The sequence below is a fragment of the Bombina bombina genome, chromosome 6, assembly GCF_027579735.1.
Source record: "Bombina bombina isolate aBomBom1 chromosome 6, aBomBom1.pri, whole genome shotgun sequence".
Classification (NCBI taxonomy): domain Eukaryota; kingdom Metazoa; phylum Chordata; class Amphibia; order Anura; family Bombinatoridae; genus Bombina; species Bombina bombina.
The window spans coordinates 1077711828-1077739013 of NC_069504.1; the positions used below are offsets into that span (position 1 = coordinate 1077711828).

The 27186-nt window shown below is 41.0% G+C and overlaps 1 long non-coding RNA gene across 1 annotated transcript; it reads left to right on the forward strand.

Moving 5' to 3' along the window:
- Positions 1–6683: 6683 nt before the first annotated feature.
- LOC128664202 (uncharacterized) lies at positions 6684–24378 on the forward strand. The gene is made up of 3 exons (XR_008402931.1): positions 6684–6726; positions 16819–16893; positions 24302–24378. It is a non-coding gene; the product is annotated as an uncharacterized LOC128664202 (long non-coding RNA).
- Positions 24379–27186: the final 2808 nt, after the last annotated feature.

The following is a 27186-nucleotide window of genomic DNA, read 5'->3' on the forward strand; positions in this document are numbered from 1 at the left end:
CAGCAGAAGTTGGTTAGATAAGCAGATTTCAAGAATCTGTAGGGATTACAGTCATCAACAAAAAAAATCACTTAGCAAGGAGGAGAGGGGGTAGGAAGAGACGTAGGAGGAGGCAATACCAACTCCAGGTAGAGGCAGTACCCCTCGAGACAACGACAGCAGAATTACAATCAAAGTCAGGAGAGATTCCAACAGAGTCGACCGCAGACCGCAGAGATTTCGGGGGCGCAGGGGATATTACCATCCCCCAGCCTGGATCTACAGTTTGTCAACTTTTCCTCTTTTAAACTCAACCTTGCACACATGAATGTGCTCAAAAAAGGACTGTTCTTTTGTCCAACCAACAAACTAGACACATTTGAATTCCTTAAAGATCTTCACTCCTGTGCAAGGCGTGTTGTATTATCCCAGATCATGAAAGGGAAAACAAAAACATGACTGTATCACTGTAAAACCATAATATGCATCTCTAATAGCTAGATATAAAAAATGCACAATCAAGATGAGGCTTAAGTGGGTAATGCCTATGCAGTCTGTGCCAAAGTCTAGGTAGATCCCAGATGGTTTGGAGATAGGGTCTAGGTCAGGGGTCAGCAACCTACTGACCTAGTCATGCCTGCTGCATCAAGGGATGACACAACTTTTGCTAACCTGTTTATCACATTGCTGCCTGGGGCATCCAGGGCAAACACGATTCTCCTCTTTGCGCTCCCAGGGCAGGCCCCAAACACAGTGTTTGAGAGACAGAATACCACATCCAAAGAAAACAAAAGTAACATAGAGCACATATTAAGGTGGGAGGCTGACAAATATACTTCCTCAGACATCTAAAGTCTGATGTGGGCATGGAGCTGACAGATGGGCTACATGGCCAGTGTGCTGAGAGCTGAGGTCTGATGGGGCTATGGTCTACAGGGCTAAGGATCTGCAATCTTATGTGGCTATGGGCTACAGGGCTAAGGATCTGCGGTCTGATGTGGCTATGGGCTACAGGGCTAAAGATCTAAGGTATGATGAAGCAATGGGCAACTGGGCTAAGGATCTGAGGTCAGATGTGGATATGGGATACAGAGCTAAGGGTCTGAGGTCTGATGTGGGTATGGGCTACAGGGCTAATGATCTGAGGTCTGATGTAGCAATGGGCTACTGGGCTAACGATCTGAGGTCAAATGTGGCTTTGGACTACAGGGCTAAGTATCTGAGGTCTGATGTGGGTATGGGCTACAGGGCTAATGATCTGAGGTCTGATGTAGCAATGGGCTACTGGGCTATGGATCTGAGGTCAGATGTGGCTTTGAACTGCAGGGCTAAGTGTCTGAGGTCTGATGTGGGTATGGGCTACAGGGCTAACGATCTGAGGTTTGATGTAGCAATGGGCAACTGGGCTAAGGATCTGAGGTCAGATGTGGCTATGAACTACAGGGCTTAGGGTCTGATGTCTGATGTGGGTATGGGCTACAGGGCTAAGGATCTGAAGATTGATGTGGGTATGAGACAGACAGGGGAACTACAGAACCAGGGGTTAGAAATCTAAGGTAGATATTAGACTGGCATGGGGCTGCAGGGCCAGTGGTTTGAGATCTATGTTTAGATATGTGTATAAGGCTGAAAAAGGGGTGTATTGCGAGGGGTTGAGAGCTGAGCCTAGATACGTGAAATAAGCTGGAGGGGGATGCAGGGCCAGAGGTTTTAAATCTGATTTTAGATATGTGTGTGAGGCTGAAATGGGGGTACAGGGCCAGAAGTTTAAGATCTGATTTTAGATATGTTTATTAGGCTTACATGGGGCTGCAGGGTCAGGGGTTTGAGATCTGAGTTTAGATATGCGTATGAGGCTGACAGGAGGCTGCAGTGCCAGGGGTTTGAAAGCTGAGTTTAGCTATGTTTATGAGGCTGACAGGGGTCTGCAGTGCCAGGGGTTTGAGATATGAGTTTAGGTATGTGTATTAGGCTGACAGGGGGCCGCAGGGCCGAAGTTTGAGATCTAAGTTTAGATATGTGTATGAGGCTGACAGGGCCAGAGGTTTAAAATTTGATTTGGCATTGCAGCCCCCTGTCAGCCTCATAAACATATCTAAAATTAAATTTTAAACCTCTGGCCCTGTCAGCCTAATACACATATCTAAACTTAGATCTCAAACTTCGGCCCTGCGGCCCCCTATCAGCCTAATACACATACCTAAACTTATATCTCAAACCTCTGGCACGGCAGCCCCCTGTCAGCCTCATAAACATAGCTAAAATCAGATCTTAAACCTTTGGCCCTGCAGCCCCCTTTCAGCATCATACACATATCTAAACTCAGCTCTCAAACCTCTGGCACTGCAGCCTCCTGTCAGCATCATACACATATCTAAACTCAGCTCTCAAACCCCTGGCACTGCAGCCTCCTGTCAGCATCATACACATATCTAAACTCAGCTCTCAAACCTCTGGCACTGCAGCCCCCTGTCAGCCTCATACACGTATCTAAACTCAGCTCTCAAACCTCTGGCACTGCAGCCCCCTGTCAGCATCATACACGTATCTAAACTCAGCTCTCAAACCTCTGGCACTGCAGCCCCCTGTCAGCATCATACACGTATCTAAACTCAGCTCTCAAACCTCTGGCACTGCAGCCTCCTGTCAGCCTCATACACGTATCTAAACTCAGCTCTCAAACCTCTGGCACTGCAGCCCCCTGTCAGCATCATACACGTATCTAAACTCAGCTCTCAAACCTCTGGCACTGCAGCCTCCTGTCAGCCTCATACACGTATCTAAACTCAGCTCTCAAACCTCTGGCACTGCAGCCTCCTGTCAGCCTCATACACGTATCTAAACTCAGCTCTCAAACCTCTGGCACTGCAGCCTCCTGTCAGCATCATACACATATCTAAACTCAGCTCTCAAACCTCTGGCACTGCAGCCCCCTTTCAGTATCATACACATATCTAAACTCAGCTCTCAAACCTCTGGCACTGCAGCCTCCTGTCAGCATCATACACATATCTAAACTCAGCTCTCAAACCTCTGGCACTGCAGCCCCCTGTCAGCATCATACACGTATCTAAACTCAGCTCTCAAACCTCTGGCACTGCAGCCCCCTGTCAGCATCATACACGTATCTAAACTCAGCTCTCAAACCTCTGGCACTGCAGCCTTCTGTCAGCATCATACACGTATCTAAACTCAGCTCTCAAACCTCTGGCACTGCAGCCCCCTGTCAGCATCATACACGTATCTAAACTCAGCTCTCAAACCTCTGGCACTGCAGCCCCCTGTCAGCATCATACACGTATCTAAACTCAGCTCTCAAACCTCTGGCACTGCAGCCCCCTGTCAGCCTCATAAACATATCTAAACTCAGCTCTCAAACCCCTGGCACTGCAGCCTCCTATCAGCCTCATACACGTATCTAAACTCAGCTCTCAAACCTCTGGCACTGCAGCCTCCTGTCAGCATCATGCACATATCTAAACTCAGCTCTCAAACCTCTGGCACTGCAGCCTCCTGTCAGCATCATACACATATCTAAACTCAGCTCTCAAACCTCTGGCACTGCAGCCTCCTGTCAGCATCATACACATATCTAAACTCAGCTCTCAAACCTCTGGCACTGCAGCCTCCTGTCAGCCTCATACACGTATCTAAACTCAGCTCTCAAACCTCTGGCACTGCAGCCCCCTGTCAGCATCATAAACATAGCTAAAATCAGATCTTAAACCTTTGGCCCTGCAGCCTCCTGTCAGCATCATACACATATCTAAACTCAGCTCTCAAACCCCTGGCACTGCAGCCTCCTGTCAGCATCATACACGTATCTAAACTCAGCTCTCAAACCTCTGGCACTGCAGCCCCCTGTCAGCCTTATAAACATAGCTAAAATCAGATCTTAAACCTTTGTCCCTGCAGCCCCCTTTCAGCATCATACACATATCTAAACTCAGCTCTCAAACCCCTGGCACTGCAGCCTCCTGTCAGCATCATACACGTATCTAAACTCAGCTCTCAAACCCCTGGCACTGCAGCCTCCTGTCAGCATCATACACGTATCTAAACTCAGCTCTCAAACCTCTGGCACTGCAGCCCCCTGTCAGCCTCATACACGTATCTAAACTCAGCTCTCAAACCGCTGACACTGCAGCCTCCTGTCAGCATCATACACATATCTAAACTCAGCTCTCAAACCGCTGACAGGGGCTTCATATTCATGGGTTTGAGGTCTGAGGTCTTATATGTGCTCACCACAATCCATATCAATCCCTAAAAGATAAAAACAAGTTACTAAACTGATCTTCTTTTACAATTTTTTTGTCAAATCACAATGGGGTCAATCACAATCCTTTAGCAAAATCTAATGATTTGCTCCCTACAAAGACCATTAAAGGGACAGTAAACACCTTGAGATTTTTTTATATAAAATGTTTAGTTATACATAATGAAACAACTTTGCAATGCACATTTCATTATTTATTTGTCCCCCCTTTCCATGTAATTTAGCTCTGAACATTAGCCAATTTTTAACTCTCAGACTTTGAAATGCACCTGCTGACTTCTCAAGGGTAACTCTTCTACATATCTGTACCTAATTGGCTTTATCAGATAACAAATGCAAAACAATTCACTTTATATTAACTTTATGACAGTGGCTAACCTTGTTGTCTGCAGACTAAAGCCCAGATTGGCTCCTCCAAATAAAGCTAATGGTTGGTGGAATTTGGCTATTGTAAAATAATTGCAATGAAAATGATGTGACTTTGTTTTTCTCCCATTAAAGTCTACAGGAAAAAAAGCTAAGTTGCAAAACTTGAATTTTTTTAACCCCTTAACGACACAGAGGTATCCTGTATGTTCAAGTTGAGTGTCATTAAAGGGACATGAAACACAGGTTTTTTTTTATAATTTAAATATTGAATACAATTTTAAAAAGGTTTCCAATTTACTTCTTTTATCAGATTTGCTTTGTTCTCATGTTATTCTTTGTTGAAGAGATATCTAAATAGGTAACATGCACATATCTGGAGCACATGGCAGGAAATAGTGCTGCCATCTAGTGATCTTGTTAATGTATAACATTGTTGCAAAACTGCTGCTATATAGTGCTGCAGGCACATGCACACTCCTGAACTTACATTCCTGCTTTTCAAAAAGATAACAAGTAAACAAAGAAATGGTAATAAAAGTAAGCTGGAAAGTTGTTTAAAATTGTGCTTTGTTTCTGAATCATGAAAGAAAAATGTTTATTTCCCTTTAAGGGTTTTTATACCTATAATCGGGCTGGTATCACTGCCAGTGGTGAAACGCGCTAGTACCATTTGCCTCACTCCAGGAAGTAATCACCTACAGTGCAGTGTCACAGCTGGTGGCGAGACCCACACTATTAAACTCTTAGATTAAAAACGATAGTAGGCGTACAGGTTACGTCAGCTGTCGTTAAGGGTTAACTTCAAATAGCTTCATAAATACCTTTTTTTAACTAATTTAAATAAAATCTGTGTATTCCCAGGCTAATCTTTGTTTTGGCTATATTATTCTAACCAGCATTTCTTTAGTGTTTAAAGGGACAGTCAACACCAGAATTGTTATTGTTTTAAAAGATAGATAATCCCTTAATTACCAATTCCCCAGTTTTGCATAACCAACACAGTTATAGTTATACACGTTTTACCTCTGTAATTACCTTGTATCTAAGCCTCAGCAGACTGCCCCCTTATTTCAGTTCTTTTGACAGACTTGCATTTTAGCCAATCAGAGCTGTCTCCATGGTAAATTCACGTGCATGAGCTTAATGTTATCTATATGAAACACGTGAACTAATGCCCTCTAGTGGTGAAAAACTATCAAAATGCATTTAGATTAGAGGCGGCCTTCAAGGTCTAAGAAATTAGCATATGAACCTCCTAGGTTTAGCTTTCAACTTAGAATACTAAGAGAACAATGCAAAATGGGTGATAAAAGTAAATTGGAAAGTTGTTTAAAATTACATGTCCTATTTAAATGATGAAAGTTTTTTTGACCTGACTGTCCCTTTAATGTCCCTTTAACATAACTTTTTGACATACGACATACATATTAAAGGGACATGAAGCCCAATTGTTTTCTTTCATGATTCAGACAGATCCTGCAATTTTAAACAACTTTCTAATTTACTTCTATTATCACATTTTCCTTGTTCTCCTGTGTCTTTTGTTAAAAAAAAAAGACGTAAGATCAGGAGTGTGCACGTATCTGGAGCATTATGTGGTCGCACGTTTGCAAGAATGGTAGCACTATTTCTTGCCATGTTGTACTACAGACACCAACCTAGAGGAACGAAGCAGATTTGATAATAGAATTGGAGTCTTTTTTTTAAAATTGTATATTCTATCGGCATCACAAAGAAAACGTTTCATATCCCTTTAACATATTTAGATCTTTTTGATGTGTATGATAGCAATTCTTAGTATTTAACGTCCCTTTAACTACTGTACAACCTTTGCTTATGATCCTGAAAATGATATTGGAAAGTACTATACATTTTACCTATTTATATTGTTTCCAGAACATAACTTCCATTCTAACTGTATCCTTATTTCCAAAGGTCTTATTATCTACGCAGCTACATTTCTATACACAAATATACCCAGCTACATTACTTTCAGTTTCACTGGTCACATGATTTAAAGGACAAACAGCTGATGTTTTTGTTTAATATGTCCAGAGGCAAGAGCTGGATGGAAACCCACAGACGACCTCCTCTAAAAAGTAAGTTCTCCCTCAATTCTAGAAATGTCCTCCAAGTGAACTGCACTTTACTTTACCTGATGTGTGTTGTTTTCTTCTTAATTAAAATAGTTGTATAGATGTAATTAGCAACTAAACTTTGTTTAGTTTCTCAGTATTATTGAAGTAAAAGGCAGAAGATTGCACAGGAATCGGCTTTATTTATCTAATGGTTAAGAAAGAAAATTATCTTTCTAGTACTAAACTAGTGACTTTTCCTAAGATTTATCAAAGAAAACACAAACAATGTGCTATGCCAGACCAGTCCCTATTAGGTTTGGTTAAACATTAGTGATGTTAGTAAAAATAAAAAGTCCATAACAAACTTACATTTGTATATGACCTTCCCCCTATTTAGTGCATTTTTATATATATATATATATATATATAGATATATATATATATATATATTCTATTAGTATCAATTTTGTTGTGTCAATGTTTACATTTTGCTTATGGATTCAATGTATAGGCTGAAAAACACCTTTGGTAATACAAATAAAACCTATTTTTGTGCAAGAGGGGCCTCAATACATTTTGTTTTTGTCTGGCAGAGATTCCTTTTGTGCTTGTTTATTTTAAGTAATGTGTTGCACCCAAAGGAATAAAAACTCATTTTGTTTTCTAGAAGGGATAAGTTATTTGCTCCACCATTGACCCTGCAGATTGTATAAAGTAGATTTTTTGTTTTTGTTTTGTTTTTACCTTTGCTTGATTTTGGGGTACATTACACCAGCTTTATTAAAGTGATTTTGTTACTTAAAAACAACATGCTAATTTACCTGACCCCCTCCTATTTGATTACTTTGTACTTAGAAATGTTTATTAGAGAGCAGTAATCACAATTTATATCAAAATGTCAGGCAAAAATCCTTTAAACTCACAAACATTCACAAAGAAGCTGGGGGAGAGTCCAACATATCCCTTATTTAGCAAAAACAAAACTGCATAGACACACACACCCTGTTAACCCCTTCATAACATAAGCAATTGTCCAAGTTCTGAACGTAAACAAAACCTAGAATTTCAGCTTTATGTCCTTAAACCATAATTTACCTCTTTCACATTAAGTGCACCCACACTTAATATATATTGTTTTTTAGAGGCCAAATAGGGCTTTCTTTTAATATTTATTTCTAAACTACAGTTTTAAATGGAAAATAAATTATGTTTTCCAAGCAATTTTATTGTGAATATCATCATCCTGATAGACAGTACTGCAATAAATACCCCCTATGTACAGGTTTTATGAGACTTATGGAAGTTACAGGGGTTTGCCCATTTACATGGAAATTTGGCGCATTCATTTTCTAGGCCAAAGTTGCCTTTTAGACATTATGGCAGCCCAGGAATGAAAATTACCCAATCATTCCATTTGCAAAAGTAGACAACCCACAGTATTCCAAAAAGGCTATGTCTAGTCATTTTTTTTTGTGGGGGGGTTTGCCACAACACCTGGCCAAATTTAGTGGTCATATATTTTTTTGTGTTTTTCTCACAAACGCTGTAATTTGGCCATTTCAATCATCATCCTTATTTTTTACTGCTATAATACAACCATATTTGTGCTCAGTGATGTCCCACAAGTACAAAGATACCCCCCACATAAAGGTTTTATGAGGTTTCAGGAAGCTACAGGGGAAAATACGGGGCATGCACATTTGCAAGGAAATTTGGCACATTGATTTTCTGGGCCTGTGTTGCCTTTAAGACATTATAGCAGCCCAGGAATACAATTAGCCCAACCATGGTATACCATTTGCAAAGTAGACAACCCAGGGTTATTCAAAACGGGTACTGTATGTCCAGTCTTTTTTTTTTTTTTTTTTTTTGTAGCCACTTAGTTTCAACACCTGGCCAAATTTAGTGGTCGTATATTTTTATTTGCGTTTTCCACACAAACACTGCCCTTTTGCAAATTTAGATCATCATTATTACTGCTATAATTCACCCATATTTGTGTTCAGCGATGTCCCATGAATCCATCAATATGCCCATACGCAAGTTTTATTGGGTTTCAGGAAGTTACAAGGCCCAACATGGGGCCTGCCCCTTTACATGGAAATGTTGGCACATTTTCTGGACCTATGTTGCTTTCGAGACAGTATGGCAGCCCAGGAATGAAAACTACCACCATCATGATATAACATTTGCAAAAGTAGATAACTGCTATTTTGTGCAGTTAATTTATCATGGCCCATGGTAAAAAGGGGCAGGACAAGGTCAGGGGGATCCATGAAGTTAGAAATACAGAATAATAAAATAAATCAGGAACACACATTGATTGCAATTAAAAGCGTAACTCTGTGTGGTATATTCTAAAGCAATCGGTGATACAGATGCCAGGTAGAGAGGGGCAGTCAGGGCAATGGTAACTAGAATCCTTCCTCACTCCTTTTTTATAGCAGACTCTGCACTTTTTTGTGGTGACTTTTTGCAGGCTGTGGGGGGATCCTAGAGGGAAAATGCCTGCCGCAGAGTCGCTGGACATTTTCTAAATGAAATGTGGGAGGATTAGGGCTCTGGTTAAACAAAATGTCAGATATAATATTTCATAAAATTCCAAAAAAGTATGATGTTTCCCTGTGCCTGTTTTTTAGTAGAGCGCATACGCATTATACACTACGATCTACATAACGTAAAAGGCTACTATTTTGTACCAGGTTTTTGTCTTTTGTTGAAGTAGATATGGCTGTAGGAAATGGTCAGCTAAATCTACTCCCCCTATCTTTTGGCTGTACTCCACAATGCACTTTGGCTTTAGGATCTGTGAATCTTTTCCCTTTACATACACTAGCACTGTAGCTTCATTGTGGAGAGCATGTACCAAAGGGTCAGTAGTTCACAGGCCAGGGTATCAGATTGAAATAAAAATGTAAACAGTTCTGTGCTGGTGTCAGGGCCGGATTTGCCATTAGGCACAGTAGGCATGTGTCTACAGGCGCATTGCAGTAGGGGCGCCACAGAGTCAGTGTATTTTTTTTTTTTTTTATTATTTTGCTGTGAGTGCTGTGTTACTGTTGGTTGCTGATTGTAGATATTTGAAACAGATTGTAAGAGCAGTAGTGTTGTACTGGTCTGTACAGTAGTAGTTAGTCGCTCTGAGCCTCTAACTGACTGGGCGGGCGGCAGCTACTGCTTAGCAATTTACTTTATCAAGCAGTCCTAACAGAGGAGCGGAACTAATAGCAGCAACTAAGTTAGCAAGCAACTTAGTAACAAGACAGTCGTCTCGTCCTAGGCTGTCCCTCCCACCCCCTGACTCCACCCTCTCCAGTTGGCACTCGACTCTGAGGTCTCACTCAGACAGTGACTCCAGTGGTGAGTGCCACTGTGCCATCGGTGCCGCGCACGCGCACCATCGCCGTTGATTTGTGGGTTGTTTCTTGTTTGGGGCTGGGCGGCGTCATGCCCACATCATGTAAATTTAGGACAGGTGGATTATTAGGAGCCTTATTTTATATAACCTGTCAGGCAAGGGGTCATTTCTGGGGAGGAACTGGGCATTATCATTAAATTGAAGAAACCACAGCAACTGTTCATATCTATCCCTCTTCATAATGCCTGGAAAAAGAAGGGTAGCCAGGATGGGGTTCTTGTTCCAGTAAGAACATATGCTGGGTTTCTTCACAATGCCGATTACCATTTTATTTAGGGCCCAAAACTTTTTAGTCTAAGATATATCAGTGGAGTGCCATGTATTTTTACTGGCATACTGAGACTGTGGATTATCTGACAGATACTGGCTGGCATATTAATTTGTTTGAGCAACTATATGCTCAAACATGGAGGCCAATTTATCATTTATCGGACGGACATGATCCGCTATAGCAGATCATGTGCGCCTGTAGTCAATAAATGCTGACAGCATACGCTGTTGGCATTTATCATTGCACAAACATTTCTCGTTAAATGCTTGTGCAATACCGCCCCCTGCACATTCGTGGCCAATAGGCCGCTAGCAGGGGGTGTCAATTAACCCGATCGGGCTGATTGCTGTCCTCCACCTCAGAGGTGGCGGACGTGTTAAGGAGCAGCGGGCTTAAGACCGCTGCTTCTTAACTCCTGTTTCCAGCAAATCTGAAGGCACGCACGGAAACGGATGCATTAATGGGTTGATAAATCGACCCTATGGTATCTGTCAGGAACAGGGAGAGATAGTTTATTGGCTCAGATACTGCAACATTAGTTGTGATGCCAGGAGCCTCTGTAAATGGGGGTATTTCAGGGGTAATTAAATTTGGGTGTAGCCAATTTTGCTCATTTTTTGTCCCTCCTTTTAGGTGGAAGGTAGGGAGCACCATCACTAGATGCATCACCCAGGGGCTCTATATCTGATGCCGTAAGAGTTACGCTATCAGATAAGGCAGAGAGGGTTTCACCATAGGTGGGATATATATTTTATTTTTTTTAATTCCTAACCTAACACAATTCCCACTTCACCACCAGTATACCATAATAATAATATTTTAAGAAGATAATGTGAACTTAATGTACTAATAAACCCTTGTACATACTAGACCCTGGTTCTGTCCCCAACTGTTAGTCTACCAAAGTCTTATTTATCTATGGACCTAAGGGTGTACACAGACTGTCTAAGTGCATCTGAAGAGACCCAAGGATCCATAAAGATCGTTCCCCCAAGGAGGGTTATCTACAACTATATCTCAAAGGCCTGCGGCACACCTCCATAAGTTTGAGCAGAGGCGTAACTAGAAACCACAGGGCCCAGGTGCAAGAATCTAAAAAGGGCCCCCCTCCCCACAAAAAAAAAAAGGTAAATTTGATACATATCTAAAAAAAAAAATATTTATTTATTTTAACATTTAACACAGAAAAAAAATGTGAATCAGATTACATGTCTGCAAAAGGAGGTACCCTGTGCCCACAGTCTGTGAGATGGTCTGACCCCCTATTACTGTATATAGTGACACTGTTTAACCCACCAGTACTGTATATTGTGAGTCAGTGACACAGTCTGTAATCTGCCGGTGAGATGGCTGGCCTGACCCTACCCGTCCCAGTACTTTATAAAGTGACCACAGTAGTCTGTGACATGGTCCAGCCCCCCCTTACTGTATATAGTGGTACTGTATAGTGGCACTGTTTACCCCCCCCCCCGCCTCCCCCATGCTGTAGTAACAAGGTCTGTAATTTGCTGGATATATACATACATACATACATACATACACACACACTATGAGTAAAGAAGGACTAAATGACATACATTACTGTCACTTTAAAGAAAGGGAAATTTGCACACAAAAACGTTTTAGAGAGAACAAAGTTCCTCTCGTGTTTATTTGCTGCAACATATATACAAAAGAAATTGGAACAAATACAGGAGGACACTAACTCCCAGGGTAGCGAGGCTAATACGGTAAATATGTATACAAATGATAGCAAACAAACTTCTGCTAATTAAGCTGGCCAGCTAACTACCGTAAACAGACCAAACATGGGGGTACCTCCCAAAAACGTGCACCTTTTGTGCTACTCCAGAGAGAACTGTATAATGGAGGCTGGTAAACAGTTAGTAGGAAAATGGCTGCGTCATGCCATAAAACTATTTTCCTACTAACTGTTTACCAGCCTCCATTATGGTAGTTAGCTGGCCAGGTAGTCATTGACAAACTGATGAAAGTGGTTGAGTTGGGTAGAATGGCAGGCCCGTTTGATCGCCCTCCTTTGGATGATTTGCGGATATCACCTCTTGGGGTGGTTCCAAAGAAGGAGCCTGGTAAATTTACCAGGCTCATTCATCACTTATCATTTCCAAAAGGGGGATCTGTTAATGATGGCATTCCTCCAGAGTTGTCGTGTGTTAAGTACGCATCGTTTGATCAGGCGGTTAACCTAGTCAGAGAGGCTGGTGCTGCTGCTTTATTGGCAAAAGTCGACATTGAGGTGGCTTTCAGACTGCTACCTGTACACCCGACTTTGCATCATCTGTTGGGTTGTTGTGTGGATGGTTCTTACTATGTGGACTTGTGCTTGCCCATGGGGTGTTCCATCTCATGCTCACTTTTTGAACAGTTTAGCACATTTATAGAGTGAGTTGTTACGGAACGGTCAGCCCTTTCGTCATTGGTGCATTATCTTGACAATTTTCTGTTTGTGGGTCTGGCTGGTTCAAGGGATTGTACACTCTTGAGGGATGTCTGTTATCAGGTGACATCTGATTTCGGTGTGCCCATTGCGTTTGAAAAATCTGAGGGACCGGTGACATCCCTTGAATTTTTAGGCATTACCATTGACTCAGTGAACATGGAATGTAGATTGCCTAGGGATAAGGTTTCTGACTTAGTGGAGGTTATTGACCATTCGTTGTTGAAGAAGGTTACGCTTTGGGAGGTGCAATCCCTGGTGGGAAAACTGAATTTTGCGTGCAGAATTATTCCTATGGGGAGGGTGTTCTGTAGGAGATTATCATTGGTAACGGCTGGTGTGGTGAAGCTGCATCATTTTGTACGGCTTTCCAAGGAGCTGAAGGAGGATTTGAGGGTTTGGAGACAATTTCTGCTGGGTTTTAATGGCTCAGCGTTGAGTCAGGCGGTGAGGGTCTCTAATGTGGAGCTGGGTTTGGTGACGGATTCGGCCGGTAGTTGCGGTTTTGGGGCTTATTTCATGGGCAGATGGTGTGCAGCTCAGTGGCCAGAGGAATGGTTTTCCTTGGGTTTGGTGAAGAATTTGGTGTTTCTGGAGTTGTTCCCTATCGTGGTTGCCCTGTTTGTCTGGGAGGGAGAATTGAGGAATCGGGCAGTTGTGTTTTCTTCAGACAATATGGGAGTTGTGTACGCCTTAAATACATTGACGGCTACGTCTTTGCCTATAGCAGACTCCCTCTCTTGCTTTCAGTGGCAGCATTTCCGGGAATTGGCCACCCATGCAGACGAGGAGGGATGCCCGTGTCCGAGTTTCTTTTGGCGACTTGGGGTGGAGGACTGGCTGGACTGGTAAAAAACTCATTGGCACCAGGTACTTGGTCAGCTTATTCTAGAGTGTGGTTGGAGTGGGAGAATAAATTGTGGTCCCAAGGTTTGCAGGAAGGGGAGGTTGACGGTACGGGCGTGTTGCTTGAATGGATATGGGAATGGGGAGTTTCTCAATTGTCACATTCAGCAATGGACAGACGTTTGACAGCATTAGCTTTCCACTTTAAACTATTGGGTTTGAGGGATGTTACCAAAGGTTTTTGTGTTTGGCAGGTGCTGAAGGGCTTGAAGAAGGGTTTGGGTGGGCCCTCTCCTGACCATAGGTGACCTATTACTTTCTCGCTATTGTAGAAGGTGTATATGGTGTTACCTTTGGTATGTTTGTCGGATTTTGAGGTATGCTTGTTTAGGGTGGCGTTTGTTTTGGCTTTCTTTGGAGCCTTTCGAATTTCGGAGTTGGTTAGTAAAAATTTGGCTTCTATGGGGGGGGTTGGCTTTTTCGGATGTGGGCTTGTTTGATTCCAAGGTGGAGATATTTTTGAGGAGGAATAAGACTGATCAGCTGGGTAAAGGCAGAACGGTGGTTCTTTTTCCCAGTGGTTTAGAAGTATGTCCTTGGCATTATGGGGGGGTTCGTTGAGGGTAGGCCATTGTCGCAATTCCAATTTAGTGCGGTTCTTAACAAGTCATTGTGCCGGTTGGGTTTTAACATCAAAGATTTTGGGTCACATTCCTTCCACATAGGGGCGGCAACTGAGGCTTCAGTGAGGGGTTTATCAGATTCAGTGGTTAAAGGCATTGGCCGGTGGGGATCCGGTCAGTATCGCCGGTATGTTCACCTGAGCTGGGTGTTTAAGCTGGTGGTGTTGTTGTTCTCTTTTTGTGTTTTTAGGTGTCGACCGTTTGTGGCTTGTCGGCCATTCTTTAATTTATTGGGCTCGAAGAGCGGCTACAGTGAAAGTGGATAGATTACAATTGGGTATCCATAAGTTGAGATGCGAGGTCAAATGGTTTGGTGTCAGGGGGCTTCGTTGGGACAGGTTGTTGCCAACGTTTTCAGCATCCGATGTTGATCCACACAGGGGTCTATGATCTTGGTTTTATGCCTCAGAGGGAATTAGTGATAAGCATGAAGAGGGACATTGGGAGGCTTGTGGATTTATTCCCTAATATGAGAGTTGTATGGTCGGACATTTTGCCCAGGATGGTTTGGAGGGCTGCGTGGGACCCAGTGCGCCTTGATAAAAGCAGGCGCAAAGTTAATAAGTTGATGGGTTCGTTTGTCAGGAAGCTTGGGGGCTCGGTGGTTCATCATCCAGACTTAGCTGAAGTTGGTCAGGGCGAATTTTATTTGCCAGATGGAGTGCATCTTAACGATTTTGGCCTGCAGTTGTTTTTACTTGATTTTAAAGAGGCGGTTGGATCTTTGGTGGGGTTGGCGGGACTGGGCTGAGGTGTCAGGCCAGTCAGTGGCTGGGGTGCTAGCCCTTACATTTACAGTAAATTATGGCCAAATTGTTCATGTAGTATTTACATCCCCTTGGGGGTAATTCAAGATGGGGGTCTCTAAGGGCAAGGGGTTCTTTAAAGACTTATGTTGATTATTGATAACAGGCTCAATCAAGTTGCCCTGTTGGGTCCAGTGGATGGAGTGACTGCCAGATAAATATATTTAGGTCTAGCACCGCTGTTATGTGTAATGTGTTTACAATTATTTGCACTGTTATTTATTAAAGTTTTATAAAAGTTATTTATTAATAAAGGAGCTGCGGCCAATTTATACCAACGCTAAGTCTGTTGTCTTTATTTATGGGGTATTTTTAGGTTTTAAGAGAATGTTATTAAAATATTTTGTGTTAAGTGCCGAAAATTAGTGACATAAAAGGTCATGCCTTTTCACAGATAAAAAAATATCCTGTAGCATATCAGTCTGACCCTGCCCGATGACAGTCCAGCGCCGAAATACCAGGCAATTCCTCTCTGAACAAGAGGAATAACAACCCCTGAGTTGCAATAGAAATGAACAGGCATGGAAGTTATTCTAGCTTTTGTTCTATCTCAGGAGTGCTGTTATCTTTCTATTGATATATCTATCTCTATCACACCAATGGGTAAAACAGAAACGCTAACCCCTGTAGTCACAGACACTAGTGGAGCATCACACTCACATGATATCAGTGCAGGCAGTGGCAGGTCCCCCTGTAGTTCCGCCCCTGAGTTTGAGATGGAATCACGTGACTGTCTGTGCTGCTTTACTTTACTTTGAGGATAGAAAACTTATTTTAAACTTATTGCACTAGGTGCACCCCCTGTGCGCTTGTCTTTTTCTCTGAGAGATAAATATATATTATTATTATTATTATTATTATTATTATTATTATTATTATTATTATTATTATTATTATTATTATAATATATATATTATTATTATTATTATTATTATTATTATTATTATTATTATGGTCTGAAGCACACAGTGCGACACACTGACCTGCCTTCCTCTCTCTCCCTCAGATCCCAATGAGGGAAGAGACCAAGCAGAGACACTTGTAACAGCCAATGATCCCACTCATTGGCTGTTACATTGTTGCAGGGGCAGATCAATACACCTCCTGAGTGCTGATTGGATCCTGGGGGACAGCCTGAGGTGCTAGCCACGTCAACCAACTGGATCCACCACTCAGAAGGCAATGAAGGGGGAGCTGGACCCAGAAACACTTAGGACATTCTATGCCATCTTAACGGCGCCAAAGATCAGCGCGGTTAGGATGGCGTAGGACGTCCTAACACCGGTAAGGGTTTAATAACCCCTAGCCTAAGTAACACAGATGGTAAACAAGACAGCAGGTCTAAAAATCAATGAAAAAAGATTATGTAAACAGTATTTGTAATTGTTTTTGCAGTAACTTGATCAGCTATGCTTGAACAGAAGTCAGATATGTACCTATTTACCTTACTCTCATGTTGAAAAAAGAAACCTTGAATTTTGACAAATTCTGTTTGGAAACCTAATGTAACTGGCAAAGGAAAGTCTCATTTAAATAGTTTAAAGGGGCATAGCAGTCACATTTTTTGTTGTTGTTGTTAGTTTTTTATCTAAAACGTGTGTTTTTTTTTTTTTTTTTTTTTTTTTTTTAAGGCATATACATACAGGAATATAGTCCAGAAAAGTTTCACATGAAAAGAAAAAATAAAGTGTACATATAAATCAGTGGTAAGCATACAATAAAAATGTCCTTGTATTATATATTTATTTTTCCCTCCTGTTTTATATATTTATTTTTCCCTCCTGTTTTATAATCAAAGCCAGCTCTTGGGCCTCTAAAACAGAGATATCTAAGTTAACAAGGGAGTATGTGTATTGAAAGTCGCTCTGTAGATTATTCAAAATAATTATAGTAGTAAAAAAACTAACAATTTAAAGGGCGCTCCTGGACCTTTTTGCCAATACCCAGGGGCAAAACTACAGGGGGAGCAGAGGTCGCAATTGCGACTGGGCCCCCAAGAGTCGGGCCCAGCTTCAAAAAAAAAAAAAAAAAATTAAATAAAAAAAAGTTGACCTGCACTGATATCATGTGAGTGTGAGATGATGCTTCACTAGTGTTTCTTACTACAGGGGTGAGTATTTCTGTTTTATCCATTGGTGTTTATGTGTGTGTATGTATATGACTGTGTGTATTTATGTATGTGACTGTGTGTATGTAAATATGTGACTGTGTGTGTATTTATGCGTGTGTTTGTATGTGACTGTGTGTGTATGTGTGCGTGTATGAATGTATGTGACTGTGTGTGTATTTATGCGTGTGTATGTGTGTATGTTTGTATGTGACTGTGTGTATGTATGTGACTGTGTGTGTGTATTTATGCGTGTGTTTGTATGTGACTGTGTGTGTATGCGTGCGTGTATGAATGTATGTGACTGTGTGTGTATTTATGCGACTGTGTGTGTATGTGACTGTGTGTGTATTTATGCGTGTGTGTATGCGTGTATGAATGTATGTGACTGTGTGTGTATTTATGCGTGTGTGTGTATTTATGCGTGCGTGTATGAATGTGTGTGTATGTATGTGACTGTGTGTGTATTTATGCGTGCGTGTATGAATGTATGTGACTGTGTGTATTTATGCGTGTGTGTATGTGACTGTGTGTGTGTATTTATGCGTGTGTGTATGTGACTGTGTGTATGTATGTGACTGTGTGTATTTATGCGTGTGTTTGTGTTTGTATGTGACTGTGTGTATTTATGCGTGTGTTTGAATGTGACTGTGTGTGTATTTATGCATGTGTATGTGACACTGTGTGTGTGTATTTATTTATTTATGCATGCATGCATTTGTGTGTGTGTGTGTGTGTGTGTATTTATGTGTGTTTGTGAAACCAGCAAATTAGACCTAGTTACTAGGGCGGGGGGGGGGGGGGGTAAACAGTGTCACTATACAGTACCACTATATACAGTACCTGGGGGGCTTGACTATGTCACAGACTACTTTGGTCACTTTATAAAGTACTGGGCCGGGTAGGGTCAGGCCAGCCATCTCACCGGCAGATTACAAACTGTCACTGACTCACTATATACAGTACTCGTGGGTTAAACAGTGTCACTATATACAGTAATAGGGGGTCAGACCATCTCACAGACTGTGGGCACAGGGTATCTCCTTTTGCAGACATGTAATCTGATTCCCATTTTTTTTATGTCTTAAATGTAAAATGTAAAAAAAAAAAAGATATGTATCAAATTCACTTTTTTGGGGGGTGTAAGGGGGTGGGGGCCTTCTTAGAATTCTTGCACCTAGGCCCTGTGGTTTCTAGTTACGCCTCTGCCAATACCCGTCAGCAAAACATGAAGATCACAACTAGAATATTTTCAAATCGATTCTATACTACGAAGTGTGAAATCGCTGCTATAGGTTAGACAGGTAAAGCATTTTTGAATGGCCCCATATGGAAATTAAGAGGCTCCTAACCTTTTAGGGGCACTTTAAAATGTTATCTAAATTATAATATCTATGATGATATTCTAAACATATAACATCTAGTTAAATACCTAAAAACTAATAGATTCCTATTAGGAAAAGTAATTTATAGGAGTTATTTTAATAAAACAAGGCACCTACAGGGAGCCCAGCAATCAATAAATAGGTCTATTCCAAGACAGTGAGATATATGGGTAGAATTATCAAGCAGCAGATGCTGCAATCTACCCCAAAGTTTCCGTCTCGCCAGAAACTTAAGTTAAGAAGCAGCGACGTAAGACTGCTGCTCCTTAACTCATCTGACACCTCCTGAGGTGGCGGACCGCAATCCTCATGATCAGATACGATTGTGATGATTGACACCCCCTGCTAGCGGCCGATTGGCCGCAAATGTACTGGGGGAGGCATTGCACATGCATTTCACAAGAAATGTTTGTGCAATGATAAATGCCGACAGTGTATTCTGTCGGCATTTATCAATGTCGGGCGGACATGATTCTCTACATCAAATCATGTCTACCCGCAAGTTCATAAATCGGCCCCATAGTGTGGCAATTTAGTAAGAAAGCAATGTTCAGTCAACGCTTTCAACCACAGCTGCAGGTTGCCAGCCCAAGACAAAGTTGTTTTAAAGGGTCAGTCTACTCCCAGAATTTTTAGAAATAGATAATCCCTTTTATTACCCATACCCTAGTTTTTTATAACCAACACCATTATATTAATACACTTTTTACCTCTGTGATTACCTTGTATCTAAGCCTCTGCAGACTGCCCCCTTATTTCAGTTCTTATGACAGACTTGCATTTTAACCAATCAGTGCTGACTCATAAATAACTGCACAGGAGTGAACACAATGTTATCTATATAGCACAAATGAACTAGCATTGTCTAGCAGTTAAAAATTGTCAAACTGCAATGAGATAAGAGGTGGCCTTCAAGGGCTTAGAAATTAGCATATGGTTGAGCCTACCTATATTTAGCTTTCAACAATGAATACCAAGAGAACAAAGCAAATTTGATGATTAAAGTAAATTTGAAAAGTTGCTTAAAATGGCATGCACTATCTGAATCATGAAAGCTTAACGTTGACCCTTTAACCAACCTATGGCCACTAGAGATATCTATATGGGTCTGAGAGAGGAAACAAAAGGGGGGGTAAGGAAGGGGTGAAATAAAAATTAGACCCCTGCAGTTAGGGTAGTTGTCTAGGTATGCGTTTTGGTGTTTCAATATAGTGTACTGAGTAACAGTCTCTGCAGACTGCCCCTTGTCACAAACTCCTGCTTCACAACATTAGATAACATAGCATGTGAAATGTCAAACTGTAGAAAGTCTTCTACCTGAACAGAATACAATCTTCATGAAAGTTAGCCCCTCCTACTAGGTGCACTCTCAAAGCACCAGCTGAGAGCCATATGTTTTGTGTTATTCTCAGGAAAATTTTGAGGTGAGAGATCAATCATGAATTAAGTCCCGGGAAACATTGGGTCCATCCACGTTATAAGTTAATTAAGTCTTCTATGGTTTGCGGTAGGAGTTAGCCAATAGCAACTGGGAGGCATATATGTAGCTGACATCAGTGTCAAGAACAGTAAGTACCTGGGTTGTTATAATTTTAACAAGTTTTGGGTATTCAGTCCAGCCCCAGAGGCCCCTTCAGGGTTGGGATGTGGTATTATTTGTGATGTGTCCCTTAACATTTAAAGTGACCCTAGTTTTTTAACGATACCATCCGATTGCAAATTAAAAATAAAGTTAGTTCTAAAAAGGTATAATGTAACACTTCCTTTGGAAACTGTCCCTTGTTTGACCAACAAAAAATAATAAATATATTAATAAAAAGGGTAACGCTACTTAAAGCTTTAAGATACAAAATTTCAAAATATAAACAATTTATCACATAAAAACTGAGTGCGCACTCTCATGCTTTCTTACACATAAAAATTTAAAAACATTGAACTTTGCTAGATTTCATATATTATTATATGGTAGCAGTCCACGCAATTTACAGCTACTCCACAGTTCTTATTTGGACAAAAACGCTATCTTCGCTGTGTATCAAGGAAATGATGGGCATTTTTTGTTATCTTTGCAAGTCACGTGTCCTTAAACAGCCAATCACAGCCAAGAACTCGAAACTGTGTTGGATATCGTTTTTAACTTTGCAGCAGTTATTATTAGTTATTTTTGTAGCAGATGTAATAAATAGTGTTAAGTTCTTTAATTCTAGTGATTTCAATGAAAATATTATTAATCATATCCCAGGTATGTCTTGTAAGTTGATCGTCTTATTCTCACCTCAGAGTAGCTTGTAGATCGATCTTTTAACTATTTCTTCAAATACCTTCCAGGTCTTGACCTGGTTGTAAGTAGGGATGGGCGAATGTGTTTATATTCGAATATTAGAACAAATGTTATTGTAGAAATTTGATTTTACATTAACGAATATTCATCAAAATTCTATTATTGAATGTTATTTATAGTTTTCGAATGTGACATTCAAATATTACATTTTATAAAACACAGTTGTAGACTAGAAATACTATTTCGAATTTGAATGCTACATTTGAATATTACATTTATAAAACACAGCATTAGACTAGGGGCTCCATGTACTAAGCCGTCAATTCATCCGTCATTGTAGACGCGGATAAACTCGCAGTTACTCGCCGCGGGCGAAATGGTGTCCGCTGTCGCTATGTACTAATATTCCCCCAATAAATAGACAAGTCTAGCCTGCCGCGAGCAGTTGCGGATTGTTGATAAATTTGACGCCTCGCTCGCCGCGACTAAGCTTTCAGTTGAATTGTCTGGCCAATTATTAACACGTGACATGCAAGGTGTCACGAACATCATAGTAGTCACGGGAATAGAATTTTGCTCCTATAAAAGTTCAACTTATCTAAACAACTTTATTATTGTTCAAAAATTTTTGAAGAGTGATAACAGAGCGTTATTTTTGTAATATTTATTTACAATTTGGATATGGCTTCATCTGGATCTGATAATATATAAATATTAATATAAAAATAATTATAAAGATTGACAACTATACAATACAAATTTAAAATATAGATTACTCTTTAATTACAGTCGACAAATTGGGCGCAATTTATGTACATGGAAATGAGAGACAAATTAGACGCCAGTTATGCTGTAAGTACAATGCTGATATTACTGCCTTTTATATATGTCTAGACTGGCGTCTAGATTGACTTTCCTATTGTTTTGTACCTTGCCCGCCACCCAAAAGGTGGCGAGGCAAAAATAACGAGGTGGGAGCGGAAATTGTAGCGAGCGGACAAATAGATTTTTTAGTACATTCGTTTTTGGCGAGTTGGTGGTCAAATGTGTCTAATTACAGTGAAAAATGGAGCGGTAGCGAGGTTTGGCGGATAAGTATGCTCGCAATTTTAAAGATGCGAGTTTTAACATAATTGACGGCTTTGTACATATCAGTTTGCGAATTTTGACGCGAGATTTGTTGCGGGTAGCTCGCTGACTGCTTAGTACATGGAGCCCTAGAAATACTATTTCGAATTCGATTGTGACATTCACATTTGAATGTCACATTTCAAATTCGAATATTACATTTCAAAAGTGAATGTGATATAAAATTCATAGCTAAACATTCTAGCTTAGAGAGATTCATCTGCACCTTACTGACGAGGCCCATAGGAGGCCGAAACTATCATCTGGCGTTGTTGCTTCCCTTGTTCAGAGAGGAATTGCCTGGTATTTTAGCGCTGGACTGTCATTGGGCAGGGTCAGACTGATATACTACAGGATAATTTTTCTCTGTGAAGGGGCATAGTGTGCAAAAAGAACGTGCACCCTGAGGAGTTAAAATAAAAATGAACAGGCATGGAAGTTATTCTGGCTCTTGTTCTATCTCATGGAGTGCTGTTCTCTCTCTTTCGATTTTTAAACATTCTATTATTGAAAAATTCGAAAACGAAAATTCAAAAATAAGAATGTTTCTAAACATTCCACATTAGATTCAAACAAATGTATCAAAATTCATTTTAAATTTCAAATTTTTAGAAACGGGCTCTGTCCTTGGTTCTCTTCTCAATCTACACGTCATTATTAGGTTCCCTAATAAAGTCCCGCGGGTTCCAATATCATTTGTATGCAGACGACACCCAAATCTACTTCTCTGCATCAGACCTATCTCCTTCCTTGCTAACCCGTGTCACTAATTGTCACATCTCTTCCTGGATGTCCTCTCACTACCTCAAGCTAAATCTCTCCAAAACTGAGCTTCTTATTTTCCCTCCTTCTTCCAAAATCTCCACCCCAACCTCTCTGTCAACTCCATCATTACCCCTACCCCGCATGCCCGATGTCTTGGGGTCATACTTGACTCAGATCTTTCTTTCACTCCTCACATTCCGTCCTTGGCTAAATCCTGCCGCTTCCACCTTTAAAAACATCTCTGAAATTAGACATGTCCTTACAAAAGACACAACTAAGATTTTAATCCACTCTCTCATCCTTTTCCGCCTCTATTACTGCAACTCTGTCCTCTCTGGTCTCCCCAGCTGCCACCTAGCTCCTTTACAATCCATAATGAATGCTTCTGCCAGGCTCATCTTCCTTACATGTCACTCTTCATCTGCTGCCCCTTTCTACCAATCCCTTTACTGGCTTCCTCTTGCCTACAGGATTAAACACAAAATTCTCACTTTGACATGCAAAGCCCTCAACTGCACTGCTCCCCCCTATATCTCAGACCTTGTCTCCAGATACTCTCCCTCCCGTCCCCTTCGCTATGCTCATGACATCTGTGCTGCTTTACTTTACTTTGAGGATAGAAAACTTATTTTAAACTTATTGCACTAGGTGCACCCCCTGTGCGCTTGTCTTTTTCTCTGAGAGATAAATATATTATTATTATTATTATTATTATTATTATTATTATTATTATTATTATTATTATTATTATTATTATTATTTTATGGTCTGAAGCACACAGTGCGACACACTGACCTGCCTTCCTCTCTCTCCCTCAGATCCCAATGAGGGAAGAGACCAAGCAGAGACACTTGTAACAGCCAATGATCCCACTCATTGGCTGTTACATTGTTGCAGGGGCAGATCAATACACCTCCTGAGTGCTGATTGGATCCTGGGGGACAGCCTGAGGTGCTAGCCACGTCAACCAACTGGATCCACCACTCAGAAGGCAATGAAGGGGGAGCTGAACCCAGAAACACTTAGGACATTCTATGCCATCTTAACGGCGCCAAAGATCAGCGCGGTTAGGATGGCGTAGGACGTCCTAACACCGGTAAGGATTTAATAACCCCTAGCCTAAGTAACACAGATGGTAAACAAGACAGCAGGTCTAAAAATCAATGAAAAAAGATTATGTAAACAGTATTTGTAATTGTTTTTGCAGTAACTTGATCAGCTATGCTTGAACAGAAGTCAGATATGTACCTATTTACCTTACTCTCATGTTGAAAAAAGAAACCTTGAATTTTGACAAATTCTGTTTGGAAACCTAATGTAACTGGCAAAGGAAAGTCTCATTTAAATAGTTTAAAGGGGCATAGCAGTCACATTTTTTTTTTTTTTGTTGTTGTTGTTGTTAGTTTTTTATCTAAAACGTGTGTTTTTTTTTTTTGTGTTTTTTTAAGGCATATACATACAGGAATATAGTCAAGAAAAGTTTCACATGAAAAGAAAAAATAAAGTGTACATATAAATCGGTGGTAAGCATACAATAAAAATGTCCTTGTATTATATATTTATTTTTCCCTCCTGTTTTATAATCAAAGCCAGCTCTTGGGCCTCTAAAACAGAGATATCTAAGGCCTAGATTTGGAGTTCGGCGGTAGCCGTCAAAACCAGCGTTAGAGGCTCCTAACGCTGGTTTTGGCCGCCCGCTGGTATTTGGAGTCAGTGATTAAAGGGTCTAACGCTCACTTTACAGCCGCGACTTTTCCATACCGCAGATCCCCCTACGCCATTTGCGTAGCCTATATTTTCAATGGGATCTTTCTAACGCTGGTATTTAGAGTCGTTTCTGAAGTGAGCGTTAGAGCTCTAACGACAAGATTCCAGCCGCCTGAAAATAGCAGGAGTTAAGAGCTTTCTGGCTAACGCCGGTTTATAAAGCTCTTAACTACTGTACCCTAAAGTACACTAACACCCATAAACTACCTATGTACCCCTAAACCGAGCTCCCCCCACATCGCCGCCACTCGATTAAAATTTTTAACCCCTAATCTGCCGACCGCCACCTACGTTATACTTATGTACCCCTAATCTGCTGCCCCTAACCCCGCCGACCCCTATATTATATTTCTTAACCCCTAACTTGCCCCCCACAACGTCGCCGCAAGCTACTTAAAATAATTAACCCCTAATCTTCCGACCGCAAATCGCCGCCACCTACGTTATCCCTATGTACCCCTAATCTGCTACCCCTAACATCGCCGACCCCTATATTATATTTATTAACCCCTAATCTGCCCCCCTCAACGTCGCCGACACCTGCCTACACTTATTAACCCCTAATCTGCCGAGCGGACCTGAGCGCTACTATAATAAAGTTATTAACCCCTAATCCGCCTCACTAACCCTATCATAAATAGTATTAACCCCTAATCTGCCCTCCCTAACATTGCCGACACCTAACTTCAATTATTAACCCCTAATCTGCCGACCGGAGCTCACCGCTATTCTAATAAATGTATTAACCCCTAAAGCTAAGTCTAACCCTAACACTAACACCCCCCTAAGTTAAATATAATTTTTATCTAACGAAATAAATTAACTCTTATTAAATAAATGATTCCTATTTAAAGCTAAATACTTACCTGTAAAATACATCCTAATATAGCTACAATATAAATTATAATTATATTATAGCTATTTTAGGATTAATATTTATTTTACAGGTAACTTTGTAATTATTTTAACCAGGTACAATAGCTATTAAATAGTTAAGAACTATTTAATAGTTACCTAGTTAAAATAATAACAAAATTACCTGTAAAATAAGTCCTAACCTAAGATATAATTAAACCTAACACTACCCTATCAATAAAATAATTAAATAAACTACCTACAATTACCTACAATTAACCTAACACTACACTATCAATAAATTAATTAAACACAATTCCTACAAATAAATACAATTAAATAAACTAGCTAAAGTACAAAAAATAAAAAAGATCTAAGTTACAGAAAATAAAAAAATATTTACAAACATAATAAAAATATTACAACAATTTTAAACTAATTACACCTACTCTAAGCCCCCTAATAAAATAACAAAGCCCCCCAAAATAAAAAATTCCCTACCCTATTCTAAATTAAAAAAAGTTACAAGCTCTTTTACCTTACCAGCCCTGAACAGGGCCCTTTGCGGGGCATGCCCCAAGAATTTCAGCTCTTTTGCCTGTAAAAGAATAAATACAATACCCCCCCCCCAACATTACAACCCACCACCCACATACCCCTAATCTAACCCAAACCCCCCTTAAATAAACCTAACACTAAGCCCCTGAAGATCTTCCTACCTTGTCTTCACCATACCAGGTTCACCGATCCGTCCTGAAGAGCTCCTCCGATGTCCTGATCCAAGCCCAAGCGGGGGCTGAAGAGGTCCATGATCCGGTCAAAGTCTTCATCCAAGCGGGGCAGAAGAGGATCTTCCATCCGATTGAAGTCATCATCCAGGCGGCATCTTCGATCTTCTTCCATCCGGAGCGAAGCGGCAGGATCCTGAAGACATCCAGCGCGGAACATCCATCCGGACCGACGACTGAACGACGAATGACTGTTCCTTTAAGGGACGTCATCCAAGATAGCGTCCCTCGAATTCCGATTGGCTGATAGGATTCTATCAGCCAATCGGAATTAAGGTAGGAATTTTCTGATTGGCTGATGGGAATCAGCCAATCAGAATCAAGTTCAATCCGATTGGCTGATCCAATCAGCCAATCAGATTGAGCTCGCATTCTATTGGCTGTTCCGATCAGCCAATAGAATGCGAGCTCAATCTGATTGGCTGATTGGATCGGCCAATCGGATTGAACTAGATTCTGATTGGCTGATTCCATCAGCCAATCAGAAAATTCCTACCTTAATTCCGATTGGCTGATAGAATCCTATCAGCCAATCGGAATTCGAGGGACGCCATCTTGGATGACGTCCCTTAAAGGAACAGTCATTCGTCGTTCAGTCGTCGGTCTGGATGGATGTTCCGCGCTGGATGTCTTCAGGATCCTGCCGCTTCGCTCCGGATGGAAGAAGATCGAAGATGCCGCCTGGATGATGACTTCAATCGGATGGAAGATCCTCTTCTGCCCCGCTTGGATGAAGACTTTGACCGGATCATGGACCTCTTCAGCCCCCGCTTGGGCTTGGATCAGGACATCGGAGGAGCTCTTCAGGACGGATCGGTGAACCTGGTATGGTGAAGACAAGGTAGGAAGATCTTCAGGGGCTTAGTGTTAGGTTTATTTAAAGGGGGTTTGGGTTAGATTAGGGGTATGTGGGTGGTGGGTTG